The sequence below is a fragment of the Orycteropus afer genome, unplaced genomic scaffold (genome assembly GCF_000298275.1).
Source record: "Orycteropus afer afer isolate SDZICR_OR568_19922 unplaced genomic scaffold, OryAfe1.0 scaffold00386, whole genome shotgun sequence".
Taxonomy (NCBI): Eukaryota; Metazoa; Chordata; class Mammalia; order Tubulidentata; family Orycteropodidae; genus Orycteropus; species Orycteropus afer.
In genome coordinates, this window is record NW_006921973.1 from 1,538,096 (window position 1) to 1,546,669 (window position 8,574).

An 8,574-nucleotide genomic window follows, 5' to 3' on the forward strand; every position below is an offset into this window, starting at 1 on the left:
GAGTTACTGTGTAATTGACAAAACACGACATTTTCTTAATAGCTTTTTTTTTTTTAACATCCTATGATACTATATATTTAATTATGTATATGACTTCAAAACATATCCAATCATTTAGAGAATTTAGAAATTGATTTACACTATTTTATAATAAGGGGAGCTTTGGTGGTGTAGTGTCTAAGGTGTTTGACAGTTAACTAGAAATCTGGAGGTTCAAACTCACTAGCCGCTCCTTGGAAGGAAGACTGGGCAATCTACTTCCATAGAAATACCTCCTCAGAAACCAAGGAGGTGTCAACGGCAGTGAGCTGAGCAATCTTATAATGAAGAATAAGGAGCTCTGATGGAATAGTGCTTCGAGAATTGGTCTGCTAACCAGAAGGTAATTGGTTCAAACCCACCAGTCCCTACACAGAGAACTATGAGGCAGTCTGCATCCATAAAGAATTATAGGCTTGGATACCCCATGGGGGAGTTCTACTCTTCCTGTTGTGTTACTGGTAATTAACTTGACAGTGGTGGGTCTGCATTTTTTGCTGATATAATAAAGGACATTGAAAGAAATTGAGTAGAAAAACCATAAAAGCAATCAAGGTATGTGTCTGTTTCCTTGTCAGTTTCTCAATAAATTGAAGCCCAAGCCATGTAGGCTGATTCAAAGTAAGGGTGTGGTGGCACGTAAAGACCACATGCTCTTCATTTTTTCTGGTCTTAAAAGAGGAGTTTTTTCTTTTCTTTACCTGCCAGTCTTGTCTGTCAGTAAGTCTTATCAGCTTCTTTCTCCACAGTATATGACAAATCAAACTTTTTCCTAACCTTCACTCCAATCTCCCTAAACAAAATCACCATAATTTGTTTCTATAATATTCCAGTTGATTGCCACACAGGTCTTTTTAAAATTGTTCATGTTATACCATTTCCTCTTTTAATTAAAACCTGGAACTAGGTACTTAAAATAAAATCCAAACATTCTGCTATGGTTTATAAGGTCTTATATGAATGATCTTACTCTGGCTTACTTTTCAGATCTTATGTTATCTCTCTTTCTCATTCTCTATTTTTTAGCCACAATGACCTTAACATTTTTTCTACTCAAATGTTACTTTCTCAGAGAGACGTTTGCTAGCTGCCTTATCAGCAATAGTCCCAAGTAAACCCCCAGTATCTCTAATATTTTATGATATAATTTTTGTTGTATTTGTTTTGATATAAAATTATTATATCTACTCTTTTATTTTCACTCATTCTCCGTATTTTCTTGAAAACAAAGCCCTTGCTTTTATTTTTCACCCCCTTTTCTCACTGACCATGATAAAGCTTCATACTCAAAAAGTTTTCATTACATATTTTTTAAGTTAGTAAATAAGTTAAATTACTATTTGCTAGGAGACTGAGGTTATCCATTTAACTGCATAAAGGTCACTAGTTTATGATATAAATAGAGAATAATTGAAATATAAACCAGGAAGGAGTTCAAGTGAAAGAAGAAAATCAAGAGACAGAAACAAGCTAGTGTCACGTCACAAATAAAGATTCAGAATTGTCAAGAATCAGTATCCAAATAAAAGCTTTGTGAACAAGGGTTAGAGAAATTGGGAAAGGATGAGATCCCTGAGCTTATTAAGAAAATTAAATTTTCTTTGTAACCTTAAGGAGATAAAGATGGAGAATGTAGGTGGGTCAGGAGGAAAGAAAATTCTAGACACCCTGAATACACACTACTTCTCCATTCCCTACATCTCATTCCCTACATCTACAAAGAAATAATAATAATACAGTAAAGAGATCAGATAAACCCAATACTGGATCCTTATCCTTCCTTCCTCCTCCACCTTTTTTTTTCTTTTTAAATCTGTGAGAATTTAAAAAACATAAAGTATCTTGTCTGATTTTTGATTTCTTTGTGGTAGAAATACTTATGTGGTGGTATCATGGGAAAATAAAGGTGAAAAGTAAATTATTTCTGTAAGTTCTTCTCTCAAAGCCCAGTAGTTTTCAAGTACTTATTTGGTTTCATTGTTGTTTTATCAACAATACTAAGCACCCAGAAGAATTTCAGAACACAAAATATATTCTTGAAGCAAGAAAGGAAGAAAGAGATGGAAAGAAGACAGAAGAGATTTTTAAAAAATAGAAATAATTCTCATGGACATTTTGTTCCTTAGTACCAAAGTTTCAGCAGACATTTGGCTTATTGATTTCATGACTTTGGTGTTATAGGCACCATACTTGAGGCTGAAGAATGTTGTTCTTGTTGTTATGTGCTGTCGAGTTGGACCCTACTCATAGCGACCCCTCCTTGGGTTTCCAAGACAGTATTACTACGGAAGCAGATTGCCCCATCTTCCTTCCTCCTAGTGGCTGGTGAGTTTGAACTGCCAGCCTTCTGGTTAGCAGTCAAGTGCCTTAGGCACTATGCTACCAGAGCTCCTGAGGCTGAAGAGTAGTTTTTGTTTTATACTGTTTGTTTACTTATAAGCCATATTTCAAAAGTTTTCTGGGATTATTTCTTTATGTTGATTATTCCGTTGGTGGCAATATGCTGCCTCAAAATTGTTTTATGATTATTATTTAAAAGTCTTCAATCATTTCTTATTATTTAAAAGTCTTCAATCATTTCTTTAAAGAGGAGTGAACGCATCTATACACACACACATACACACACACACAAGTAAAACTAGAACAGTTCTTTCATGTTACCATGTAGAAATTTGCTTACTAATTAAGAATCATATCTGATTGCCACTCAGGTAACTGCTACTCTCCCTTACTCTCTATTCTCAGGATATTCCTAGGATTTGAGTGTATTGTATTTTCTGTTGGGATTCTTTTTCTCTCTCTGCATATTATTTATAATTTCCTTCAGGAATCTGCATTTAGTAAAGTTAATGATTCAGCTAAAATGCATGAAATTATTTAAGTAGCTTAAGGACATGAAGTAAGTCTTATTAAAATGTGTACCAGAAATTATTTCAGGCAATGTTTAAATTATTGCTGTTGTAATTACACTAAAATTTCTTTGTTGGTATAAGTGTACATTTTTAACTTTGCATTTTATATAACTGAACAAGAATTTGTATTAATCCATTTTCTCTTTAATTGAATCTTGTGGTATTTAACTTGAACTGAATTTTTCTCTTTCTTAGTTGACTAAAACCAACCAATAGCCATAATATTAATACAATGAGGATGTCAGTTTATATAAGCAAATGTTAAACAACAAGGCAGTTATTTTACAAGATTCCTAAATAAATAGATTTTCAACTAAATTTATACATTTTAAAAACAAGCTGCCTGTAAAATATTTACTACCAATACTACACTGATGAAAAGGAAATAAGGAACAACTTTTTCCCCGAGAGTTATTTACTACATCGTATTATTGACTTAGACATAAAGCTCTGGATAGCGTATTTGAAACCTTTAATAAGATATTTTATGATAGATAAAGCTGATTGAATTATATTCCTATAGGGAAAAGTAAATCCCTTGTTCAATATATATTGCTTTCTCCACTTATTTCATTTTATAGCTTTGAGACTATTTATCAATATTGCTATTCAGTGAGCGTCTATTTTAGATAATAATATCTAAACTCCATCACTGCTTAAATATCTAAAATAAGCTAGTCAATTTAAAGAATCAGTTGTGAAAAAGAATGCACTTCTGTGGTATATTGATCTCTAGCTATGGAATATATTTCATGGCTGTTTTTGTAACATATTTCATTTTAATACAATATATGATAAACACTGAAAAAAAGTGTATGTGTGTTCTGAATATATTAAAAGTATGTGAAATATTAAATTATATGATTTATTAGGAGAGGGTATCCATTGAAAAACATGAAACCTGGTTTCTGGTTAAAGTGAAAAGACAAGGGACTAAGGAAGATGGAAAACAAAATATTCATGATAAAATTTATAAAAAATGTTATAATAAAATATTTACAGCAATATTGTTTTCAGGTGCCATTAAGTGGGCTCTGATCATAGCAACCCTATGTATAATACACCAAAACATTACCTGGTCCTGGGCCATCCTCAAAATCCTTGCTATGCTTGAGCCTATCATTGAAGCAACTGGATCAACCAATCCATCCCATTGAGGGTCTTCCCCTTTTACACTGACCCTCTAATATACTAAGTGTAAATTCCTTCTCCAGGGACTGAACCTTTCTGTCAACAGTACTAAAGTATTTAAGACAAAGTTTGGTCATTTTTGCTTCTAAGGAGCATTTCAGGTATATTCCAAGACAAATTTGTTTATCTGGCACTCCATGGCATTTTCAATATTCTTCACCAATATCACAATTCAAATCCATCAATTCTTCTTCAGTCTTCCTTGTTAATTGTCCAGTTTTCACATGCCTAAGAGACTACTGAAAATACCATGGCTTGGGCCAGGAGCATCTTAGTCTTCAAAGTGACATCTTTGCTCTTCAGTGCTTTAAAGATGTCTTTTGCAGCACATTTGCCCAGTGCAACACTATGTCTGATTTCTTGACATATTGCTTGTGGATCTAAGTAAAATGAAATCCCTGACAACTTCCATCTTTTCTCCATTTTTCATGATTTTGTTTATTGGTCCATTTGTGAGGATTTATGTTTTCTTTGTGTTGTGGTGTAAACACTACTGAACACTGCAGTCTTTGATCTTCATCTACAAGTGCTTCAAGTTATGTTCACTTTTTTTGCAGTAAGGTTGTGGTCTCTGCATATCTCAGGCTGGTCATGAGTCATTTGTCATTCTGTGATATGGTGGTGGCTGGTGTGTTGCAATGGTGCTGAAAACTATGGCACCAGTTTTCAAATATCTTCAGGGTCACCGATGGTAGCCAAGTTTCAACAGAGTTTCCAGACTAAGGCAGACTAAGAAGGATAGGACTATCCACTTCTGAAAAAAAAAAAAAAATTGGCCACTGAAAACCTTATGAATAGCAGTGAAATGCTGTCTAAATAAAGTGCCAGAAGATGAGTCCTTCAGGTTGGAAGGAACTCAGAATATGACTGGGGAAGGGCTCCCTTCTCAACTAGAGTACAACTTAGTGATGTGCACGGAGGAAAGCAAGAATATAAATAGTCACTATACATGTGGACCTTGCCAGATGGACTACACAGAAATCAAATTGATTACACCTGTGGAAAGAAGTGCTGGAGAAGTTCAATAATATTAGTCAGAGTAAGACAGGTGCTGTCCTTGGAACAGACCATCAAATGTTCATATACAAGTTTAGTTGAAGGTGAAGAAAATTAAGACAAGTCTTCAATAGGCAAAAATCTAAGCTTGATTGTATCCCAATTGAATTTAGAGACCATCTGAAGAATAGATTTGATGAATTGAACATCAATGACCAAATATCAGATAAGTTGTGGGGTGCCATCAAGAACATCATATATGAAGAAAACAGAAATTCATCAAAAAGACAGGAAAGGAGGAAAAGACCAAAATAGATGTCAGACAAGACTCTGAAATTTGCTCTTCAATGTAGCTTAGCTACAGTGAATGGAAGAAATAATAAAATGAAGGAATGAAACAGAAGACTTCAAGGGACAGCTGGAGAAAACAAAGTAAAGTATTATAATGAAATGTACAAATATCTGGAATTAGAAAATCAACAGGGAAGAATACACTCAGCATTTCTCTAGATGAAAGAACTGAAGAAAAATTCAAACCTCGAGGTGGAATACTGAAGGATTGAAAATATTGAGCAATGCAGGGAGCATCAAAAGAGGATGGAAGGAATACACAGAGTCACTGTACCAGAAAGAATTGGTCAATGTCCAAGCCTTTCCAGAGGTAGCATATAATCAAGAATTGATGGTATTGAAGGAAGAAGTCGAAGCTACATTGAAGGACCTGGCAAAAAGCAAGGCTCTGCGAATTGATGCAATGTCCATTTGATGTTTCAACAAATGGATGCAGCACTGGAGAAACTCACTCATCTATGCCAAGAAATTTGGAAAACAGATACATAGCCAACCGACTGGAAGAGATTCATATTTATGCCCAATCCAAAGGTGATCCAATGAATGTAGGATACCAAAAATATCTCACACAGGGTAAAATTTTGCTGAAAATTATTCACATATGGTTGCAGTAGTATACTGACAGGGAATTGCCAGATATTTAAGTCAGATTCAGAGAGATCATGGAATGAGGCACATCAATACTGATGTCAGATGGATCTCTGCTAAAAGCAAAAAAATATCAAAAGATGTTTACCTGTGTTTTATTGATTATGTTAAGACATTTGATAATGTGGATTATAATAAATTATAGATAACATTGTGAAGAATGGGAATTCCAGAACACTTAATTGTACTCTTGATGAAGCTGTACCTAGACCAAGTGGCAATCGTTTGAATAGAACAAAGAGATACTGCATTGTTTAAAATCAGGAAAGGTGTGCTATGGTTGTATCCTTTCACCATATTTATTTAATCTGTATGCTTTCACCATACTTACTTAATCTGTATGCTGAGCAAAAAATCTGAGAGGATGGACTATATGAAAAAGAATGACTGCATCAGAATTGGAGGAAAATTCATTAACAGCAATTTTAAAGGTGTTCTAATCTCCAGAACTGCACAGACTTAGTGTCCTGTCAGCCCTGGTAAACTGCAGGTCTCTCCTCTACAAATGCTGCCTTCAATGAAAAGCAGGCCAAAATACGGCCTCTTAGGGTAAGAGGATCCAAAAAGAGTAAGGTGCTGTGAGGCTCATGTCCATCTGTTTCCTACATTAAGCCTTTCTATTAACGCACTGTAACAACTTGGGCAGGAGTCAGGAGTGGAAGGGTAGTGAGGGGTGTTTAAGTAAAACACTTTCCCATGTAGAGGAGTGAGGGAAAAAGTGCTATTTACAAATAGCATCCAAAATCATTCTATGAGTGAATAGAAAACATACTAACATTTATTAACTTATGACAATTTTAAAAGTTGCTTTTCATTCAGATAACCTGAAAATGAATCCAGTTTGAAGAACATTCTTTGATGCACAGGTTTTAAAATACATAATCATTTTTAACAGGAATATTTGCAAACAATTTTTTTTCGTTTCTTTGTCTTTTAAATATTTTTTTCTGAAAGTCCTTCATATAAGAATGTATCTTTTGCTTTCCACATTTCCTACCTGAAACATTTATCATATTTATTTTTTTAAATGTAGAAAATTATTTATTTTTGAAATGAAAAAAATGCATGATTGATATCTAGACTCTATTAACTCATTAGAGTATTTTTTTCTTAAATAATAAATATTATCTCAATAGTCACTCAATATATAAGTAAATGTCTGTAAAGTAGTTGATTTAGCTTGAAAGTTTTGCAATAGATTTGTTTTTTTGTTTGTTTTTCTCTTTATATCTTTTTCAAAGAAAGAACAGAAGTCAAAAGTTAGGCAGTAGCATATAATACAGATGGAATATCATTATTATTTTTTTTTCCATTTCCTTGCATTATTATAAGTACAAGAAATTCTGAGTGTCCTCATCAAATTTGAGAAATAATCAATTCTCACTTTTCTCTGTGTAAATTATGTTCTGTATAAAGTACCCACAGATAGTTTTTAAAACTATATCATCTATCACCTTCTTTCAAAATCTATTAACAGCTGCCTTTCTCATTTTCACTTGGTCTCTTCTCAGGACAAACAAATTTCTTTTATTTTGATTCAACTACAATATAATTAAGAAAGTAAATTTTGTAAAAAGTTGTATAATTTCTTTCTTAATCTAAAATGAATAACCACTTGAAAATGTATGGAACTATTTTCTATTATTAGCATATATATTCTGTTTTAAGAAAAAGAACTAAAATAAAGGAAAATAAATATTTTTTGTGGCATCAAATACCAGGGACTCACTAGAGTAAATAAAACTTAAGTGGAATAATGGCAGTGAGGTTTTTTTTTTTTTTTTTTTTTTTAAGTGAAATAAGAACAACATACTACCATGTAAAATTAAATATTTACTTACACTTAAGATTAATTAGGGAGCTCTGGTGGTGTAGTGCCTAATGCATTTGACTGCTAACCAGAAGCCTGGCGGTTCAAACCCACCAGCCACTCCCTGGAAGGAAGGTTGGGCAATCTACTTCTGTAGTGATACTTCCTGGGAAACCCAAGAATGAGTTGCTATGAGTCAGATTAGACTCCACGTCACTGAGTTTAGTTTAGTTTGAAGATTAATTATATCACTTAATCTATCTATGCATATACATATATATGTATGTATATATGTATGTACCTATCTAGCCAATCTCTTAAAATCCTATTTCTCTGATTATGACGTAGAAGTGAAAGCAATATTGCTAATTAATTTTAATGTTTTCCAAGCCTGTTTTCTACTAAAATGATTTGAAACCACTCACAGTAATAAAGTATTAATATTAATAATAGTACAAATTTAAAAGAAAATGAAATGAAGATTGCTATGTCAGTTGCTCTTAATAATGGTACCCCTGGCATCAATGCTAAAGATAAATGTTCAGTTGTAAAATGATAGAAACTTGATTGTATTTTTCTGGTTATTTTATATAGCACAGTGATGTGGTAAATAAAGCATTTGTCTAT

General features: G+C 33.2%; 1 protein-coding gene across 1 annotated transcript in view; it reads left to right on the forward strand.

Moving 5' to 3' along the window:
• The window catches only part of BRINP3 (BMP/retinoic acid inducible neural specific 3), a 733,775-nt gene that overhangs the window by 329,121 nt on the left and 396,080 nt on the right, over nucleotides 1-8,574 (forward strand). The window lies entirely within an intron of this gene.